This window comes from Pezoporus wallicus, unplaced genomic scaffold, assembly GCF_028554395.1.
Source record: "Pezoporus wallicus isolate ANWC-B61680 ecotype Strahan unplaced genomic scaffold, APGP_CSIRO_Pwel_v1 contig_593, whole genome shotgun sequence".
NCBI classification, from domain to species: domain Eukaryota; kingdom Metazoa; phylum Chordata; class Aves; order Psittaciformes; family Psittacidae; genus Pezoporus; species Pezoporus wallicus.
Window position 1 is genome coordinate 373,074 of NW_026642342.1, and position 22,709 is coordinate 395,782.

Consider the following 22,709-nt stretch of genomic DNA (forward strand, 5'->3'; position numbering starts at 1 on the left):
TTCCTGCTGGGCTGTTGGGGTGATTGAGGCCCCTGTGGGCAATGTCGGGCCACCTTTTTCTCGGTGGGGTGTTGTGGAGGGGCAGGTCCGCAGGTGTCCCCTTGCCGTGTTGCTGGGGGCAGCAGGGAAAGAGCGCGGCGACGCTTGCGCAGGGGGGTTTGTGTTGGGGCATCGGGGCCAGGGCTTGCGGGGCTCTGTGCTCGGAGGGGTTACTGCGTGGCAGCGGGTGCCTCAAGGTGGGTGTGTGACCCATTGCTGCCGGTGGCTTTGGGGGTTGGGGCTGAGTGCGGGTCGGGAGCGTGTGCGGGGGCGCCGAGAGCGGTGGTGGCAGGGGAGAGGCTGCCTACGGCCACACCACCCTGAAAACGCCCGATCTCGTCTGATCTCGGAAGCTAAGCAGGGTCGGGCTCGGTTAGTACTTGGATGGGAGACCGCCTGGGAATCCCGGGTGCTGTAGGCTTTTGCCAGCCCATAGGGGACCCTGCGAGCAATGTCAGCCCCTTTTTCTTGCTGGGGTCTTCCTAAGAAGGAAAATAGTAAATAGCTTGCTATATCCACGGTAGATAATACAAGAGATAATGGATTTTTGGAGGTCCCTTCCAACCCACACTGTTCTATCATTCTATGTTTTACACTGCAGTTGGAAATGCTCTGTCTGGAGATAAAAATAAACTCTGCTAATGCTGAAGATAATTGAACCTACAAACATCCCTTGCGGTGAGGTGTTGTTAAAAGCAGGCTAGACAGAAACCTACTAGTTATGACATGAGAAAACTGAGCTTTCTTTAGTTGGTCTCTTCCTGCCCCTTTTTTGCAAACCTTTGCTTTCACACGTGAATTGAGGAGAATTAGAGATAATGTGACCGCTACACGTGTGTTAGCACTGCAGGGGGCAGAGAAGAGCCAAACTGACTGCACGCCCTCAGTACAAAGTGCAAACGAATGTCATCCCAGAGTGGCACAAACTCTCACCTGGGTATGAGTCCTCCGTGTCTGAGTTGACAGGAGCCCTTTCACCAGGTAGTGTCATCACCAGGTTTCTTTACTCCTTGCCTAATTTAGCCCGGATTTGTTCCCTGATGTCAGCAGTGTCTACAACTGATTGGAAGTCAGGAGTTCTCCCATATGTCACTGCACTCTATAGAGAAACCCAGCAACAGAAAGCTATAAAAAAGAGGGGGTTAGGGGAGAAAACAGAATAAAGGACTTGAAAACAATGTCATTTTCTTCAGATGCTTTTTTGCCATCATCGTCTGTAGGCAAGAGTAAGCTTCCCTGAAGCAGTCTTTTCTGGGTTATTGTCTGGAAATTGAGGTAAAGGAGGTTGTATCTTCTTGTATGTTAAATCTTTCAGGACCTGGCTAAAGGGTATTCTGGGTTTCAGTGCTAATGCTGATATTGCACAATACCCATTACACTGCAGCTTTGTCCAGCAAAAGAAGGTAGATTATTGTATGCAGTTTTGTATCACTTGACTAAACAATGTCTGTTTTAAAATACATTATTCTGCTGCCAAAATCACTACTGCTGTATAAAGAAAAGGGTAGAGATCCCATCCAGCGGCAGTTGATGTAGATGACAAACCTGGAGCTTACTACTAATTGTTGACTGTTCTTCCAGTTGTACAGTTTATTTTATCTAATATAAAAAATAATCTGGTAAACCCATACAAGCAAGATACCTGCTTAACAGTAAAAGAAATGCTGTATTTTTACTGTTAAAGAGAACCACTTATGACAAACACTGTGAGATTCTGCTCTGCCATACTGCAATTAACTGGTGAGAGCTTGCCTCAGTGTGGTCATCTGTGCACTGCAAGTGAATGAACAGTGGTCAGAGCATTCCTTGTCAGTGTTGCACCTTTAGCATCTTCAACCGCTGTTTGCCTCAGAGGGAAGCTGCGCTCCGGTTTCCCTCTAGTGGTTCGACACTTTCTGTGCAGCCCTGACGTGGAGCTGAGCTTGGGCCTTGTGAAGTTCCAGAGTGCTCTTTAGCCCTTGGCAGCTCGAGGGGGGAGCAGAGGTTTTCCATTCGGAGCAGGATCCAGCTCAGGATTTACCAGGAGGGTGCTGGCTGTGTTGGCTCCTTGTGGTCTGCCTGGTGCCGTGCAGCACCAAGCTCTGGCAGGCACGGGGATGTACTGACTGCGCTGTGCAAGGCTGGGTGTTGATGGTGTGGTGAGAGATTGGGTATAAAAATGGTTCTGTGTGCTCATGGAAAGCAGAAAAGCCCCTGATAGGCCATGTTACATGAAAGAGCAACCTCTGGTTTAGGAGGTTCCTAAATTAGAGGCTGCAGTAACCCAGGAACATACCTGGTAGGATTCCAGATTTGTGGAGCAGTGCCAGGGCCCTGCAGATCCAACCTTCCTGGGACTCAGATGCTGCAGACAGCATCAGGGACTGGGGCAGCACTTGGGCTGTGCTGGGTTTCTGCTTCCTATTCAGTGTGACCTCAACTGGAAACAACCTGGTGGGGAGGTGACCTGCACTGCGGGAGGCTGATTTCCATGAAGGACTCTCTTCCTCATGGCACGTGGGAGAGGTGGAGGGGTCATGCACTTGCACTTTGTCTCCAGCTGCCTACAAACGAGATCTCTGTACTGACAGGGAAGAGCAGAGACTCACAGCAGTCACTGACAGTGTGCAGCAGAGTTAGAGCTCAGTAACAGGAAGCAGCTCTGGCTACCAATGACTGAAGGCATTTGTTTTCAGAAGACCAGAGAGAACGTGTCATGGGAATACAGCTCCTTCAGACACTTGAAAAGGCAGCTTAGCACAGAGGCTCATTACTGTAATGAGAGAGAGGAGAAAACAACCCAACCCTGATTGAAGTCTGGTAGTCCCATCTGGAGAATATTGACTACACCTCCTGCTTCATGCAGAACACCTTAGAACCAAGAGTTCAAGAAAATAGAGCAGTTATATAGATATACAGTGAACTACCCATGCTCTCTGCTCAGACATATTAGTCATCAGAAATTCCTGGTTTCTCTAGTTTTATAAACCTAACACATCAGGAACTAAATTTATGCCAAGTGTTTGTCTTCTCCTCTTCATGCCACAGCCACTGCCATTTCCCCATCACCATCTCTCTGAGGTGCTTACTTGCTTTCTGTTTCCTTTACATCTTTTATAGAATCCCAGAGTGATTTGGGTTGGAAGCTCATCCTTGAAGCTCATCCAGTTCCAGCCCCCTGACATGGGCAGGGACACCTTCCACTAGACCAGGTTGCTCCAAGCCCCATCCAACCCGGCCTTGAACACTGCCAGGGATGGGGCAGCCACAGCTTCTCAGGGAACCCTGTGTCATCATCTCAGCACCTTTACAGGGAAGAACTTCTTAATGTGTTTTCTCAGTCTCCCCTCTGTCAATTTAAAGCCATTTCCCCTTGTCCTGTCACTACAGGCTTTTGTCCAAAGCCCCTTTCCACATTTCTTTTAGCCCCTTTATGCACTGGCAGTTGCTCTAAGGTCTCCCCAGAGCCTTCTCTTCTCCAGGCTGAACCAGCCCAGCTCTCTCAGCCTGTCTCCAGGGCAGAGCTGCTCCAGCCCTCACAGCATCTCCGTGGCCTCCTCTGGCTCACTTTAGCAGCTCCACATCCCTCTTGAGTTGAGGCCCCAGAGCTGGATGCAGGACTTGGTTTCCTCTTACACTGGCATAAATTCAGAGTGACGCTTGAACAGCTGGACAGATCTAGATCCTCATATAGAAATACCTGGGGCCAGTAAATCTGAGCAAAACCATGTCCTCTGCTTGAACAAACAAGAAATTACTTTGCTCTTGTCTACCTGCTTAATTCAAAAAGTAGTTTCCCTTCCAGTCAGTTACACTCATTTGATTGAAAATATTTTCACAGAAACTCTCAGCTTGATTTGCTTTCCTGATTTGGGATCATTGCATTGCCTTTTGCTTAAAAAGTAATTAATTTGCTTGCAGGCTGTTTTGCAGCAGCTCAGTGGGGATTTACCGCTATTTTTCTAATCATCCTGCTGGATGCTGTAACAATGCAGGTCGCCAGTTTCCTCTTGACATTTGAGTGCTTCCAGCTCCCATGGCTTTGACCCTCTCTCTAGGGAAGGGTTCATACCTGGGAGAGAAGCAGTCATCCGCACCAATGCAGGAGCACCACAAGTCCTAGACCTGGTCAGGGCTGTATTTAGGTCCTACACATGCAGAGTAAAAGTCATCCCTGCCTGAAACATCTTGGAGTTTAAAATCCCCTGTTCTGAAAACAGTGGCATTAGTCAAAGCACAGCACAAGCAGTCCTACCAGCGGGCAGCACCTGGTGTTGTACCTGTGCTTAAGGCAATGCCCCCTGATGAGCCCTACCTGCTGCAGCCAATGCCCCCCCACCGGAAGCATTGGCATCCAGGACAGAGCTTTTGCTGTATTTGTTAACTATTTCAGGAGAGGTCTTTCACAAGCAGCACGCTCCACTTAAGTCTGAAATAGCAGAGTTTAAAGCTCTTGGTATTGTTTTGTTGAATGAGTACCCATGCAGCCTTTCCAACCCAAGGGGAGTCCACCACAGTACTCATGGTGTGCGGACCTTGCTGTTTATGATGTCTCCTGTCTAGGCGATGTACACAAATTAACAAAGCTTTGCCATCTTGATCTGCTTGTGTGAGTAGAGGCTGCTGGGGCACTTTCAGGGCTAGGAGTTGATTTTCCTGAGAGGGAGCCCAGCTCTGCAGCAGATGAGCTGCACTGCTGAGGAGAAAAAAAGGGCTAGAGGGAGGGAGAATCACAAACTGCAGGTCTGCTGCATTACTTTCTGCAATGAGGGTGGTGAAACACTGGCACAGGCTGCCCAGAGAGGTGGTGGAGACATTCAGTGCCAGGCTGGATGTGGTTCTGAGGAACCTTAATCTAGTTGAAGACGTCCCTGCTCATTGCAGGGGAGGTTGGACTCAATGAGCTGTGAAGGTCCCTTCCAACCCAAGCTATTCAGTGATTCTACAATTAGAACCCCAGGAAGTGCAGGCATTTCCCACAGCTGCTGAGGGTCTCTTCAGCTCTTTGTAGAAAAACCCCAAAGCCACAGTTATCCTTCTTTCTTATGGGAAAGGCTTCTCTCCCTCACACTCTTTGGTATGTCTGGTGGGACTGTACCATTGCTGGAGCTTGTCTTCAGTACCTTGAGCTGAAGTGCTTTGCTGACATGAGGTTAAATTCACCTGGGGGAACACATTTTAATGCAGCCAGAGAGAGGAACCTGGCTTATCTGATATACTAAGGTCTGTTTGGCACGTGGTTCACATTGAACGTTTGCTACCACATGTACCGGGTGTGAACAACACCCAGTTCTGGGGAAATTCACTTCTATTTCAACCTGTTTGAACTGGTCATTTATCAGAGAAGCAAGTGTCACATCTGAAAGCAAAGCTCCTCTGGTGCAGCTGATGGGCCCCTGAGCTCAGCAGGAGCCCTGAGGCTGCTCTGCCATTTACCTATAAGAAAAATGACACCTGAACCACAGCAGGATGTAGAGCTTTCATGTGCATAGCCCCAAATTTATCTACCTTTCCAAGCCTGCCAGGCATGCAGCACTAGTGCAGGTTTCTAGTTCAGTAAAGGGTACTATCTGCTAAACATTTTACAGTGACAAGATTTCAAACGTATCATAGCTGATGGGGTGTCTTATACACCGTAACACACACATCTATTCCACAGACTCACTTTCCTGCAGCCTGGGCTACCATCTACAGGGACAGAGATGTGTATTTAAACCCCTGATTTCAAGAAAATACTATAACAGAAAGGTCCATGCAGGCAAAAAGCACGTTTCCAGAGACCCCTATATACTGATGCCTCTGTCGCACCCTGGTGATCGCAGAGCCTCTAGGAAGCCCAGCCTTGCAGATGATGCATGCTGCCCAGCAAGCAGTGGGCTGATGAACCCAGACATACAGGGACAAGGTCCTTGGATCCTGCAGTGGAGCATGGCAAAGTGGCATGGGAGGAAGAGGTAAGGCCACTGGGGATGCTAATGGAAAACTCCCCTTCCTTTCCATTCCCTTCTCCTATATTCTTTAATAACCCCTTCCCTTCCTTGCATTCTCTTAGTCTCTTCTCTTCTATTATATTCCCTTCCCTTTTCTTGTATTCTCTCCTCTTCTCTTGCATTCTCTTAGAGTCTCTTCCCTTTTCTTCTCTTACATTTCCTTCCCTTTTATTCTCTTACATTTTCTTCTCTTATATTCTTTTTCTCTTATGTTCTCCTATATTCTCTTATATTCTTAGTCTCTTCCCTTTTCTTTTATATTCCCTTCTCCTCTCTTACATCCTCTTCTCCTCTCTTACATTCTCTTCTCCTCTCTTACATTCTCTTCTCTTATATTCTCCTAGAGGCTTTTCCCTTTTCTTCCTTTATATTCCCTTCCCTTCTCTTACATTGTCTTCTCCTGTCTTAGGTTCTCTTCTCTTATAGTCTCCTATATTCTCTTTGAGTCTCTTCCCTTTTCTTCTCATATATTCCCTTCCCTTCTATTGCATTCTCTTCTCTGACATTCTTTTCTCTTACATTCTCTACTCTTATTATCTCTTATTATCTCTTAGATTCTATTCTCTTACATTCTCTTATATTTGCTTCCCCATATTCTCTTAGATTCTCTTCCTTGTATTCTCTTGTATTCTCCTCTCTTAGAAGTTCTTAGAATGTCTTAGAGCCTCTTAGAATCTTCTACTCTCTTTCTTCTATTCTCTTCTACTCTTTCTTCTATTCTCTTCTGCTCTCTTCTACTCTCTTCTACTCTCTTCTACTCTCTTCTGTTCTCTTCTACTCTTCTATTCTTTCTTCTCTTCTACTCTTCTCTTCTACTGTTCTATTCTCTTTCTTCTATCCTATTCTCTTCTATTCTCTTTTATCTTTTAGTCTTTCTTCTATTCTCTTTTCTCTTTCTTTTATTTCTTCTCTTTTTCTTCTCTTCTTTCTCTTCTCTCTTTCTTCTTTTTCCTCTCTCCCTTCTATTCTCTTCTGTTTCTTCTCTCCCTTCTATTCTCTTCTTTCTTCTCTCCCTACTGGTCCCTTTTTCTTCTCTTCTTTCTTCTTTTTTGTCTCTCCCATCATTCTTTCTCTCTCCCCCATTCTCTCTCTCCCTCTTTTCTCCCTCCCCCCATTCTTTCTCTCCCCCCATTCTCTCTTCTCTCCAATTCTCTTTTCTTTCTTTCTACTATTCTCTCCTATTCTCTTCCTCCCATTTTCTCTTTCTCCTATTCTCCTCTTTTTTTCCATTCTTTGTTCTCTCTCCCATCCTCTCTTCTATTCTTTCTTTCTACTGTTCTCTTTTATTCTTTCTTTCTCCTATTCTCTTCTCTCTCCCCCCCCCATTCTCTTTCTTTCGCCTCTTCTCTCCTGTTCTCTTCCTTTCTCCTCTTCTTCCTCTCTCCTATTCTCTTCTCTTTCTCCCGCTCCTCTTCTTTCTCTTGGATTGTCATATAAGAATAGAATATAAGGGAAGAGATTCCAAGAGATTCCAAGAGATTCCAAGAGATTCCAAGAGAGGAGAATGTAACAGAATGCAAGAGAAGAGATTCTAAGAGAAGAGAATGTAAGAGAAAACAAGAGAAGAGAATTTAAGACAATCTAAGAGAATCTTGGAAAAGAGAATGTAAGAGAATACAAGATAAGAGATTCTAAGAGAATCTAAGAAAACAAGAGAAGAGATTCTAAGAGAATCCAACGTAAGAGAAGAAAATAGAAGAAAATGTAAGAGACTATTAGAGATGAGAATCTAAGTGATGAGAATCTATGAGAAGGGAATCTAAGGGAAGGGAATCTAAGGGAGGAGAATCTAAGAGAATCTAAGAGACGAGACCCTGAAGAGACCAGAGGAGAGGAAAGAGAATATGATTAACATTGCCCAGGTCACCATGTGTGAATCCAACCTTGCTGCACAAGCTGGGGTCTCCCAGCCCCCTGAGAAGGGAGCATTGGCACCTTCTGCATCTGAGAACACATTGAGCTGTCCTTGCAAAGACATTACTGATGGCTTAGCTACAGGCAAGTGCTTCCTGATGTGAAGTCCTGCTGGGGCACTGGGGGAGAGGACAGACCAGGGAGGTTCCTTGGAGACATCTTGCTATGGAGGCTGGTGGTGGGCCTGAAATTCTTTTGGGACTATGATTTTTCTACTCCTTCAATGAAAAAAAAAAAAGACAGGCACATTAGAAGGAAAACAAGCAAAAACAGGAGAAAGGAAGATTTAACCCTTTTAACACCTGTGAAAACAACATTTCTGAATCCATGTGTCAGTGACCAATGTTACAGGATGCATTTTTTACAGCACTGCTTGCTAGTGATCCCTGTCATGTCACAGCCCTGCTGTAGCCTTTGCACTGTGCACCCATCTGCTTGGGCTGCCTGGCAAGGCAGGAGGTCAGTGACTCCAACCAGCCAAAGCCCTTCCCTGATTCTCATTGAGGTTTCTGCATGGAGAACACCCTGGTTTTGTACCAAGTCTTCTTTCAGGATACTGGCTTTAAGGTCTCCAGCAATAAAGGATTTATTTTGCTTTTCCTTTGTTGTTTTGGTGTCTGATTGCCCTCAGTGCTAAATTAAAATGTTCTTTCCATTTGATATCCATCAGTTTTAATTTCCAGGCTCTCCGAGACCACTGTCTCAGCTCTCCTGGCTCCATAAGGATGATGGATAGTGTTGTGCTCACCGCTTTGACAACACCCCTCTCTTTGTGATGAGGTCTGAAAGCTGAGAGAGGAGTACAGATTGCAGACCTGCGCTAAGGAGCACTGCAAAGAGCAATGTTTTGCCGGAATACCTGAAACACTGCAGCCTGGGAAGCAGTGATATTGGTTGCTCGCAGCTTGTTGTGAGAGCTGACCCTGCACTCAGGGCTAAAGTTACACCAGGTTTCTTGAAGCTCACTATAACCAAGCAGACCTCAAATTATTTCCTTGCTCAAGTGTTTTTCTTCTTCATTCCTCTTCATGACAGTGCTCAGAACAGAGACATTACTGGAAGCCACAGATGTTTCGTGTGTTATCAGGGGCTATCTAGAGAAAAAACACAAAACCAGCAACAAATGCTTTTAAATTTTTTAACTTAAAATTTAATTTAATTTTTAAATGTAAAACAAGTGTTTTAAATGTATTCACATATACCCCTTGTCACAGAATCAATAGAACAGTTGAGGCTGGAAGGGACCTTAGAGCTCATCCAGTTCCAAACCCTGCCATGTGCAGGGACACCTTCCACTAGACCAGGTTGCTCCAAGCCCCATCTAACCTGGCCTTGTTATAAAAGAGAAAAATATCAGTCCTTTTCCTTTGCCTCCTGGAAAAAGGGCAGCTCAGCATTCAGTCTGTGTCTCCATCACCCTCCCCACCACAGCATAGTTTGTCCACACACTGCAAACCATTCCTGATAACTTGAGGGGAAGTGGCTGCTAATGAATAGGGCTGCTAGAGGCTTCATTCCTATCCACGGCTACTGTTGAGTTTAAGTTAAAATCACTCTAGTTTGATAACTATTCAGTTCTGGCTAGAAAAAGGGTAAACAGACCACAGCTGCTGCAGTCACAGCAGCAACAAGTGTGAAGACAAAGTTCTCTGTAGAGGACCTGCAAAACACATTTAATGGGGCAACCCTAAGGGATCCCACAGGAAGCATTCAGGTGCTTAAATAACTAGGTCGCTCCAGGGATTCAGCACCTCACTAGGATCTTAATGGTGCTCACTAATCACTAGTATTTGTCACTATCTACATCAAGAGAAAGAGGTGACACCAAGCAGGCATAACTACCATTCAAACTCACCAAGTTCCATTAAGATACTTCTGGTCTAACAGCCCTGCAAGGAGGTGATGATTTACAAGGCATTAAAATAAACCCCCAAAACTTCAAGAAACAAAAAATACCAACACAAAATGTGAAAGAATAAGAACCAAATGCAAAAGTCTGTTCCAAGCCTGCCCCTTCATAGCAAAGAGTAGCAATTGTTCAAGCAGGAATCACTCACATAATCATTAGGGAACTCATTAGCTAAGAGGCTTTATTTTGGAGAATAAAGATGAGATATCATCAGGGACTGCAATAGCAAAGAGAGAATACAAAATACATATCAAATATTCGACTACGAGCAGTTACAGGAGCAGCTTTTGCAGGAATTTAGGCTGATCTGCCAACAAAACTACATCTTCATTACCATCACTGGCCAAACCCAAAGGGTAGAGGGCATAAATCTACTACTACTACTACTAACAATAATAATAATAATAATTCCAGTAATTGGAATTATTCACTCCAGGCATCCAGGACAACGTAAACTAATAGTGAGAGTTTATTGTGTGTGTTACTGGCAGACAACCATATGCAGCTCTGGGAAGTGCTGGTGGGCATTATGATGACTGAGCAAGCAGCATGTTCTTTGTGACACATAACCCGAGTTTACTTTAAGTCAAAACCAACCAGAGTTTTCCTTTTACATGATTTCCTGGTCCTTTCCCTGCAGCATTTAATCCTCTGTGATCAATTACACCAGCATTTGCTGAGATCAGAATAGATGGGACAAAAGAGAGCCATGTACAAAACAAGAATCGCTATTCACATAAGCCTCTTTATAAATGCAAATTGTAACTGTTCAGATACTGGCAGTGGGCTTATTTTCATTACCATATTTTCACTGGCTGTAGTTAGTGCAGTAGAGGGATTATTACCTCTCCTGTCATTAACAAGAGACAAAAACTCATTTGCCGCATTGCCACTGATGGCTTCTGCTACCAGCTCACCACCCTCACAACTTCCCTTTCAACATCTCCACTTTCACGACCCACAGATACCACCAGCCAAGGGCCCACACAACACAGGCTGTATTTCCACAACAGGACCAGGTACTTAGAGGACACACACTGGCGGGAACCACAAACTGTAGAGTGGGGAAACCAAGTAGGAATTGGACTGGTCCCTTTCCTGCTGCTTTTCAGGCATTATCAAAGTACTGGTGTAGGAAATGCATTCTTTGGTACTAGCTGAACACCGATAATACTCAACACTGGCACAACAGCAAAGCTGCCTGCACAGAGCCCAGCTGCTAATGCTAATGCAGCCCTGCTGCAGTGCAGTCACTTTTGTCTCCACCAACAGAAAGGGATGGCAGATCCCACCAAAACCCCTTTGCTGCTGCCCCACAAAACTCTCTTCTTGGTTCCCTGAGCATCTGCGTGCCCTGTGCTCCCTGATCCATGATGGTCAACCACGAGAGCTGCTGTAGCAGTGTGAAGACACAACTGACATCACCAAACCACCAGCTATCTGGATTCACAGAGAAGGCTCCGTCTACCCTATTAGAAGAGGTTCAGCTCTGCAAATACTCCACAGAGTGGAGCTCAAGAGACTTCTCTGAGCCAGCCTGCAATTGCAAAGGTCGCACTTAAGAGCGTGTATCAGCGAAGAGCTGCTGTACAGATATACTCGGCTGTTATGGCATACACTAGCACTAATCCAATTAATTTGCCTTGAAGTCATACCCATCTCGGAGCACAGCTATTGCCTGTGCTCTTTGGGAGACCAGTGCAGAGTGTCCAGCTCCCCTGGAAGGGGAGGCACCAGGACACCCTTTCTCATGGCTGTCAGCAGCCACAAGGTCTGGGCTTTGCTGTGGACCCTGCCTGCCTGAAGATCCCAAAGACACTCTGAACAGCCTTGGGTGAATGTATCCTGTGCTCCTATTGAACTAATATTTGATTTTATATGTAGAAATCACATGATGTTTGAGAAACCCACACTCTCAACCAGCAGAACGTGCTATCATCACAGTCATTACTGATTAAAGCAGTAAAGAAAGATACATAATGAGGGTACCAAACCTGTGTGAACCTAAGCAGTGCTGAAGTATGTTAACACTGATTCTCACTGCAGATTAATAACTCCAAAGAACATGCTTCCTTCAAACCACAAACACTTTCTGCCTTACACAGCCAAGTGCCTCAAAGCACACGCACCGTGTTACAGGAGACTCAGTATGAGAAGGACAAGGCAATGCTTGGAATCCAGAAACCTCTCAGCAGTGCTGCACCATGCCCTTGGCCTGGAATCCAGAAACCTCCCCCAGCGCTGCACTCAAGCTTTTGCAAACAACCACCACAATGAGCTATTTTAACATCCTGATATTTAATATTAATCATTAACCCCCTTGAGAGATCACAAGACCTCTACTTACAGTGATGGAGCCCTCTATGTTTATAAAGGCAAGTGAAGAACTGAATTTAAACTTTAATCTTAAATCATGTGGTCCACCCTTTGAGGACAGAGGTGAGTGTGAGAGGATGCTGTGAGAACTTCGAGGGCACATTCGAGCCCCAGAGCTCTCCCCCTTGTGCAGCACAAGGCCCTTGCTATTACCCATTTGGCACCTTCCAAGCCCTCTCAGGGATGAGAACAATTACAATAGCAGAGGGGAAAGACATCAGCACAAAGGACAGAAATGGGCTTTTTTCTTCTCTCCCCTCTTGCCTCCCGATATGCTTTGGCCGAGGTCCGTGTTAATATTGGAAACCACAGCTTACAGAAAGCAGTCAGTAAGTGAGGCCTGGTCCCTCTGCCCATGCAATGAAGGTCCCTGCAGGTGCTGTGTGGTCCCCTTCCAATGGGACACAGCCCAAGATCACCTTCGGCTGGCTACAGACAGCTTTAAGTGCTTTTGGTGAAATTTCCACAGTATCATTCTTGCTAATACACTTACTGTGGGAGATGGTTTTAATGGCTTTGAGATGACAGAGGGGGATTTATAACATACATTAAGAAGAAGTTCTTCCCTGTGAGGGTGCTGAGGCACAGGCACAGGGTGCCCAGAGAAGCTGTGGCTGCCCCATCCCTGGCAGTGTTCAAGGCCAGGTTGGATGGGGCTTGGAGTGGAAGGTGTCCCTGCCTGTGGCAGGGGGTTGGAACTGGATGAGCTTCAAGGTCCCTTCAACCCAAACCAGTCTGGGATTCTATGATTTTCCACAGCCTCCATTTATTTGAAAAAAACAAGAGATGATTTGCAGAGGCAAATCTTCACCCAGCTCCTAGAGCTGGGCAGAACTGAGAGCACAGCCTGAGGGTCTGAAGTTTCATTTGGACCCACCAAAAGGGAGCTGTTAGTGTCCCCTCTGTATGAACAGGCAAACTTGGGATAATGCTGGTGTAAACCCAACTCATTAAGGTGTACGACCATACCCTGCACTTAGGGTTGAAGCTGTGTGGTTTTGAATACAATTCGATGCATAAGCATTCATGGGAACACAAGATGTTCTGCACATCGTGAATGGTTCTAACATTTGTCATCTGGTTCCCTTCTCCTGTAGCACAGCCAAGTGAGGTGGAAGTATCTACAGCATTCGAGGTCAGCCCAAACTGTGCCTCAGTAATGGAGGGACTGAAAGGTGAAAAAGCACAGGGGGAAGGCTGGGGAAAAGGAAATACTTGGCTACAAAAAGACATCGCTCATCGCTTGGGTGGACTCTTTTCAAGCTTCAACAATAAAAAAGTATTAATGCCACTGAAGACTTCTTTGCATTTTCATGTACCCTGAGGAGAAAGAGTTCCATCTCTTAGGCGAGTAATCCATAGACATTTGCCTTTGAATCTCTGCTTGGACAAGAAGTGAGCAGAGGGGCAGTGTAGGTGGGAGCCAAAACCTTGAGCAGGGAAAGCAGAGCACCTCCTATGTGAATCCAAACATGAGGCTCAGCTCCCTCCAGCTACCTCTCTTGTGCAGAAGGATGGAATTCTGGTTGCGGTTAATTAGTGGTTGGAGGCAAAAGCCATTCCTTACAGATGTTTTATTCCTCCCTGTGCATGAGGTGTTCCATAAGCCATAAAATCACATTTAGGCACCCAGGCAAGAAACCAGGTGCCAAGAATGCTCTGGTCACGGAAGAAATGTGCAATTGCTACTGTGAGTCCCCACAGCCCTCCATGCACCACCTGCAGACACGCTTGTTTCCTTCCTGGGAATCCTGACAAAGGTTTCCCAGCCTCAGGAATAAGCACATTTGTGCACCTGACACTAATCCCAGCTATCTGAAATCAGATCCTGTCTCTGCTCCGCACTCCGGCTCAGATTTGCTTGGGCTGCAGCAGGAGACAGAAGAGCCTCCCAGTTTCACCAAAAGCAGATCTGGGATACAGATATAAAGTTATGCAGATACAGACATCTTGGAGGCACTTAGTAATTGCCTTCTTGCACATAGGGCAGACCTGGACCCTAACAAACCCAACCAGCACGGACCTTGCCTAATTAGCATTGCACAAGGGCACTAGAAAAGGTTTGTCTTGGATTCAGATGAAGGAATTTGGGGTTTTGTCACCTGGACAATGACACTCCTAAGCCCCGGCACATCCTAATTTACTAGATCTAGACCAGGTAACAGCACATGGGGAAACCCGCAAGGCAGGTGTTTGTATTTGGCAAACCAGCATCGTTGCTGCTTTTTTGACTCAAGCCATTTTAAGCCCTGTCTCCAGCTTTGCTCTTCCCCACCTCTCCCTGTGCTGTGCTGCGCTGCAGTCGGACCTGCTGGGTTCAGGACTCTCACACTGGGTTAAAGAACCCGATTTGTGGAATAAAAGCACCAGATCTGCCAGGAGAAAGCTGCACTCCTCTCCTGGACGAGCATTAAACCAAAACGGAACACAAAGCTGGCAACTTGCTTTCCTCACTCTTGTTTCTATGACAAGGCACTGAATGCATGGGGAGTTAAAGGAAGCCTAAGCTCCAAATCAAAGACTAAATGAAAACATTTCTGTTATGAATACAGATAACCTGTTCTTGACTGCAGTGAGAAGCTTTTAAGCATAACTCTAAGAGTCATTTTAGGGGGGATCCAAAAAACTTCCTTAAAATCTAACTTGATCTTGCAACATTTCTGGGTGGCAGCATCAGACATTTATTTTCCTTGACAAACATCTGTATTTCCTCTCCAATCCAAACTCTTTTTTATTACTAGGAGAGACCATGAGCTCCTGTTAAACCAGCCACTGCCTCACTGCACACTGTTTCACAGCTTCAAGAAAATTCTCATTAAGCCCCAGCAACAGCTTCCAAGGCAAACCTCTTACTGCAGGCACCCTCCTGACTTACTGTGTGAAGCTTTCTGCTGGGCTTCCATTTCTCTTTGTTCAGCCCTTGCCAAGCAAGCCCATGCTTGCAGAGGGAGGATATTCTTGTGCCACAAGGTCTCATGGGCTCTGAAGCTTCTATCCCCACTCACCAGGCTCCCCTGGCAACCTGCTTTGTGCACAGGGTACCCCTGAGGTCAATTTAAGCACCTTTCCAAGCGACACCCAGGTGTACTGTGCGTGCCCACAGATGCCCTGACCTGAGTTTTGAACATCAACCAAGGGCAGACAGCACAGTAACACTTGGAAGGGTTAAGAGCTTCTCCTGAAGCACACTGCAAACCCAGTACTTACATTTATCAATGGCAGAGAGACCAGTGCAACAAACGGTAAGCACAGGTTTAAGTAGAAGTCAGTGTGGACGCAGCAAATTCCTGGTTGATATTGCTGACACAGACCTGTACAGGAATAACAGAGTTGTTGTGTTGCTGGGAAAGTAAAAGATAGGCACTTTCAGCAACGGCTATGGAAATTGCTCAGTAGCATCCAGGACCAGCAAGCACAGCTGAGTCTACGTTCAGCTGCCTGGGAGATGTAGGCATAAAGTTCTCACTGGGGTTAATTCCTGAATCCCCAGGGTGACCTCAAGGAATCTCAGCTGAGAGACTGTTTCCTCTTGGGGTTTTGTTTTGTGAAACCACCACACTATTGATTGTTTGGAGAGGTGACAAGGACACTCATGGGACTAGAAGGATGATCCCAGATAAAAGTCAAATAAAGGGAGGTAGAGGCAGAAAAGCACTCAACCAAACTGGGTGTGTGATGGCCTGAGCACACCAGCCCAGGGCTTCTGTGAGCAAAGCTGCTGTATTTCTCTCAAATGGGCAGCACAGACACCCCTGAGCCGTGGCTGCAGCCGAACCACCTTCAGACATCACTGCTTGTTCACCAGGAAACAGTGCCTCTGAGCTATCAGATACACCTGGTTATACTCTGCCCTGGCGAATTCATAGCTGCAGCTACTTGAATACATACTGGAGAAACAGATTCTAAGCTAATAGAGTTGCAATTAAATTGCACTGCCTTTACATTAAAGGTCAATCCAATTTCTTCTGAAGTGGATGTGAGACTTCCTGATGGGCCCTGCACATCGTAGAATCATACACAGAATCACAGGATGGCTGGGTTGGAAGGGACCTTAAAGCTCATTCAGTTCCAACCCCCTGACACAGGCAGGGGCACCCTCCACTAGACCAGGTTGCTCCAAGCCCTCTCCAACCTGGCCTTGAACACTGCCAGGGATGGGGCAGCCACAGCTTCTCTGGGCACCTGTGCCAGCGCCTCGGCACCCTCACAGGGAAGAACTTCTGCCTAAGAGCTCATGTCAATCTCCCCACTGTCAGGTTAAAGCCATTGCCCCTTGTCCTGTCCCTACAGGCCCTTGTCAAAAGCACCTTTCCACGTTTCTTGTAGCCCCTTTAGGCACAGGAGCTGCTCTAAGGTCTCCCCTTAAGGAGCCTTCTCTTCTCCAGGCTGAACCAGCCCAGCTCTCTCAGCCTGTCTCCAGAGCAGAGCTGCTCCAGCCCTCGCAGCATCTCTGTGGCCTCCTCTGGACTCTCTCCAACAGCCCCACATCCCTCTTGCGTTAGGACATTCTCCATGCCCCTCTCCTGTCCGTGACACCCAATGCACACCACACAAACACACCACTTGTGAGCATTTCCGCTCCTACACCAGGAGGATGGATGTGTAAGCTCCCAGTTATGGTCAATGAAAAAAAAGCAATGGAATAACTTCTGCAGGCTGAATCATCATCTTTGCACTACACAGCAATGGTTCCCTGCATCAGACTTTACTGCTTCCTCATGGCAGGGACTGAATGCAGGATAGAGCCCAGTACAGAAGTGGTCAGGACCTTAACTGAGTATGGCAGATATTTGCAGAGTTTCCCAGATATTCCTGACCTTTTCGTTAGTTTTCCATGTAAGAATTAGCACCTGTGGGAAACATGAAGACATCACTCTAAATCTGCCATGGTACAGGACACTGAAGACACACAGAGGGAAATCAGTCTGAGTTAACTAAGAGGTACAGATTTAAAGTGAATTGGTTAATCTACATTAAGGTGCTTTAATTCTGAGTAAGTGGTCTTTACTCCACTTTAGGACATAAATAAGCTCGGGTTACAGAAAATGAAATTATTTGATATCCAAGTCCTCACGAGAGTCGGAAGAAAGCCCCTGCCGCAGGGCTGTCCTGCCCTGGGCACTGGAGATGCTCCAGACCTCAAAAGCCCTTTTGAGGCACCACCACAAATTTGCTGATGGCTTCTGTAGCAGACAGCATGCCCCACCTGCACACCTACAGGGCACTAAGCCACAGCTATAACCAAAGGCAAAAATGAAGCTGAAGATCTTAACAAGCTCAAAGGATGCCTGTTGCTACACCCTAATGGCAGTACACTTGCCACATCACATTTGATGCTCCTAAAAGATGAGACTTCTCATTGCTTACAGTCCCACAGCAAGTAGCGTTACACACAATAAGAGTGTTTTCACCAAATAAATCAAAGCCTACTGCTCACACATAATGAACCTTTGCAAAATACCTCCCATGTATGAGATTTAAAAGCCTGCTTTTGAAGGTGAAGACATCAACTCAATGATGAGGGTTCATTCAAGTGTCACACTTACAATCTAAATGTAGTAAAAATGCACTGAGTGCCAACCACAAGCACTTCTAGCAGCAGTTGCTGTGATCCAAGAAGAAAAAACATCCTGTCAAAGGAGATACGGGAAGAATGAATGCAGAGGATCCTATTTTGCTCTAAATTATTAGCTGACATAGTCACACAGCCCAAACTGGATGAACAATGGAGCAAGAATTTCAGTATCTATTAAAAGAAAGATGCAAAATAAACAGTAGAAGAGGATTAAAGTCAAAGTGCATAAGAACTGGAAGTAGATTCATACAAGCATTGTATCACTGCCTGCCTTTGCCTTGGGGAGCTGCCCAAGTTTGATGATTGTTCACATCAAACCGAAGCAACTCCTATAGAGGAGAACAAGATCCTATCTTGCACATCCACATAACCCAAATACTGTTGGTAACTTGAGGCGTTCCTGCACAAGGCCTTCTACAATGACCTTACAGAGAGGACTGCGTGTTTCTGCGTATCTATTCTGCCCACTCTAAAACAGTGTCAGGCAGGTTAGATTTCATTAATGCTTATTTAGAGCTTGATGACAATACAGGGATGTCTGCTGAAGGACTCCCTTTTCTCTGCCTTTGTTAACAACCTCAGGAGTAACTGAAATGTTGGAAAAATGCAGCCTCATCTGATTGACACTGCTGAAGCAGCAGGAAGTCTGCTCTTAATCCATGTTTACCAGACATTGGTGTTTTTCCTGAAGCAAAAGGGAATAAAAAGGTTTGGAATAAAGTTATTCAAGTCTTAATATATCCTTGTTATCCATATGGTTTTCAAACCCTTGCACCCATTGAAGTGCAGCTAATTTTTAGTGAAAAAGTCTGTTTTATCACATCAGAGTCTATCATCTCTTACTGTACTAAAGCAAAGTCATGCTTCTTTTCACTGAAAAACATGGAAAGGGAATACAATCATGCCCCCATTAGCCTTCTCATCACTGCATGTGATAGATGGATCTGTACAAACACAGTACAAACCTCACATCTTTTACAATCAGATGTTTATTCTACTGAACATATGTAAGATACAGCTCAAAAGAGTGTCATAAGATAGGTCTAGGGAAAATATAATAACATTTGAAAGCATGCAAATAGGAGGACTAACATCCAAGATTTTTTTGTTATCAGCATTATCTAAGATATCACAGTAATTCATCATAAAATAAACTCACTTTGCAAAAAAGCACAGAAGATGGTAGAATAAAAATGTGTTTATGGAACAAAAGAAGATGGATTAATCAGAGAAACAGTAAAAGAAATAGCATTGAATTGAGCTCTTACTGCTCAATTCCATCTTATTTCTATATATTGATTTCTTTAATATGCCTAAATAGACGAGTTTTGTTTAGTTTGCTTAAAAAAAGGGGTTTCTATTAAAAAAAAAAATACATGCTAGTAAATCAATACGAATAAGACTATAAGACAGGCTTTTCAGTGCCAAAGTATCTGTAGCTGGGTTTGTAACTGCTATGAAACCAGGAGCATCAGCTCCTGACCCAGTGTAATGAACCAGCTCAGCAGCATCAACAATACACTACTGCTGGAGAGGGGCACTGGCCCCTCACTCCATCACTGGCCAAGCCTCTGCACCACGGTACTGTGCAGGACACAGCTGCCTGATGCAGACATCTGTATGAAGGCTGTTCATCACTATGAATTTCCAAGCCTTTCTCCGGGTGGAAAATGCATCCATCTACTGAACTCTCCACCTGATACCAGGCTAGAGGAAAGGTTTACCCCATGCATCAGGAAGTTGCTCATTAAACTGGGAGGTCATAGACATGTCTGACAAACAGGGATCTGGGTTTCCAAGGAAAGAGAGGGGATGTTTATTTTAGTTGTACTCCAAATTCGCTTCCAGATGAGAATGAAGTAACTAAGACACAGGGGATAGAGGAAATAAATCTAGACCTGCTGGAACAGACCAGAAGAGTGAAGTGGCTACAGAAACTAATATGCTCTGCAAGGCTGTGTTTTAATCTAAAACGGATGCAACTCAATGAAGGGGCCCAAGCCTTCCAACTGGGAGGTCAGGTCTGACCCATCTGCCAGGGCAGAGGTTTATTTACAAGGTAACTGTGAGATCCAGGCAAGCGACACTACAGCTTCCTTAACAGTCAGCTTCTAATGAGCAGCTCCCTAGGTCAGACTTCAGTTCTGTCCTTGGGTGATGTGCAACAACAATATGGGAACATCCGCCAAAGGTATTTTAGCTTATGTCTTTTCATTGATAACCCCAGCTGCAAAACAGGCTCATGTGCCAAAGCCCTTCAGATACTGACTTAGTGACTCACAAGATTTCCCTGTCTTGTGACAAAGCAAATGCCATTTTCCCCTGTGGAGACAAACTGAGAGAGCTGGGCTGGTTCAGCCTGGAGAAAAGAAGGCTCTGAGGAGACCTTAGAGCAGCTCCCAGCGCCTTAAAGTGTTACAAGAAACCTGGAGAGGGGCTTTTGACAGTAGTGACAGGACAAGGGGGAATGGCTTTAACCTGACAGAGGAGGGATTTACATTAGACATTGAGAAGAAGCTCTTCCCTGTGAGGGTGCTGAGGTGCTGGCACAAGTTGCCCAGAGAAGCTGTGGCTGCCCCATCCCTGGCAGTGTTCAAGGCCAGGTTGGATGGGGCTTGGAGCAACCTGGTCTAGTGGAAGGTGTCCCTGCCCATGGCAGGGGGTTGGAACTGGATGAGCTTTAAGGTCCCTTCCAACCCAAACAATTCTGTGACTCTGTGGTGATTTAATCACCCTGCTACAAGGACCCTCCTTCTGAGGTTCTCCTGCACTGATACAATGGGGTACCACGTGGAAGGATTAATACCCCTGCCAACCACTTTTGTCTCCCCTGTGCTGAGGGGGGTAGAAGCTCATCCCTCTGTTCAGCCCAGAGCCATGTGGGAGGCACAGCCATAGTGGTCAGCTGGAGCACACGGGCAGAGGAGGACTGCTGGTACAGCAGAACCAATGTGCCATCTGTCCTCCTTCACCATGCCTATTCACACCACTGAGAAGTGTCATCTTCTCTTCCATATGCTGACAGCTGTGACCCCATGAGCCCCCCTAAATCTACCTTCTCAGGGCACAGATAACTTCCGCTGTGTTTACAGAGCAACCAATCAAGGAGAGATTTCGAAAGCTCCTGTTGGTGTATTTCAACAAACCACCTTCCACAGACCCCCACGAGGTTTTAGAGCTCCTTGAAACTGTAAAGTACACACCCCCATGCTAAATTTGTTCACTTCTTCCGACATGCGGGACAGCCAGCAGCATCTACTGAGAAGGGGTTTGTCACAGGTTGGAAATGGTGTTGGCTTACGGAAGTGCCTTGCTGCTGTTTTTGTAAAGGATGCCAGGGACAGGCAGGATAAACACTGCAAGATTCTTGCCTGAATATAAATAAAGACATTCTCAGCTGCTTCTGCCCCCAGAAGCACAGTTTTCAATGTACACTGACCTTCCAAACCAGCAGCACACTCAGGGCTGGCATGGGGACAAGCCAAGCTCACTGGGCTTGGGGAAATACTTGTTTCTGTTTAAAGAGATCTACTTTCTGCCAGAAGTTACTCACTCCAAACCACTCTCAGCCCACTCCCTCTGCTCCTCCCCATCTCCCACTTTCTGAGTTACTCAGAACAAGTTGCACTGGAGACACACTTTTCCAGCCCATTGCTGAGGGCAATTTTTCCCTGCTCACCTTCCATTCTGCCTCTGCAAACACCTGTGTTATCTTGCCAAAGCACACCTTGATCGGTTGTTTGCTTGCTTTTCCAGATTCTCATTGCTTAAATTTCCCCCCAGGTTAGTCTGTCCATTGTACACTGAGCATAAGTTAATGGCAGTGCCAAGCTTCAAGCCTGACCTGCTGTCAAAAGATGCAATTGATGTGAAATTCTCCTTTCACCACAGAGGAAGCTGCAAGGTAAGAGATGACATCCTGGAGGGTAAGGACCAGCAAGGGCCATGTATCTACAGAGAGAAAGCATTTCACAGGACTCGAATGAAGGATGGTGTAAAAACTGGCCCCTATGAGGGCTCCTTCCTTTTTTTCAGTGTGTGAGGGTGCTGTGGTTACAACCCTGTAGCCCCATCCCCTGCAAGAAGCCTTCCATATCCACCTCTAGAACAGCAGACAAGTTGTGCATGACATGAGCTGTACATCACCAACTCCAGGAGACACCAGAGCTCCCTGTGTTACAGGATGACTGATCAACCTTGTGCACTGAACCCATTTTCCATGCTTTTCACAAAACAAGGCTGCTAAGCAGCTCATTGAGCTCAGGTCAGAAGGAGAACCTATTTGCTTACAGAGCAGAGAGGACCACTTACCTGTTTTCCTTCATCTGCATTTTAAAAACAAGCTAGAAACAAGCACACCCACTTCCTTGCATGCTCTGCCCTCCAAAGGAAAGACTGATCTGTGGCTCCTTCTGACCTGGAGAGAGGCACAAAGCCAGCCAGGTCCCATCTTGCTCCCATCATTTAAGCTCATTAGGTCCAGGTGATGCCATGCTGAATATATTGCAGGTAGCCCCCTTCTCAGGCCATCGGGTGATATGTTCACACCTTCACAAGCTCTTTCCCACTTCCACTTCTTCTACAAACACATGAAGCCATTTCCATCCCTGAGGCATATTGTTTCTGGAGCATTTGCTAGGATCTGAGATATCTATGGCCATGCACACCAATTACCTGCTCCAAACTGAAGCCTGATGCTTCTGCATTGTGCCTTGTATCATCACCTGAAGCAGGTGAACATGCTTCCCTGCCAGGCTGGTACAATTCATAAGTGAAAACAAAGATCCACAGTGCTGGGCAAGAGCACGTTGTGCACTTGTACACAACAGAGAAGAGTTAAGTCATCTTTTCTTGTACCCAGCCTTTAGCCGAGTGCATATACAGAGAAGGAGTATGTGGCTGGGGTAGCTTGTGTTCTTCTACAAGG

General features: G+C 46.0%; 1 non-coding gene across 1 annotated transcript; it reads left to right on the forward strand.

Moving 5' to 3' along the window:
- Positions 1 to 341: 341 nt before the first annotated feature.
- On the forward strand, positions 342 to 460 carry LOC130609891 (5S ribosomal RNA). Its single transcript, XR_008974908.1, has one exon. It is a non-coding gene; the product is annotated as a 5S ribosomal RNA (ribosomal RNA).
- Positions 461 to 22,709: the final 22,249 nt, after the last annotated feature.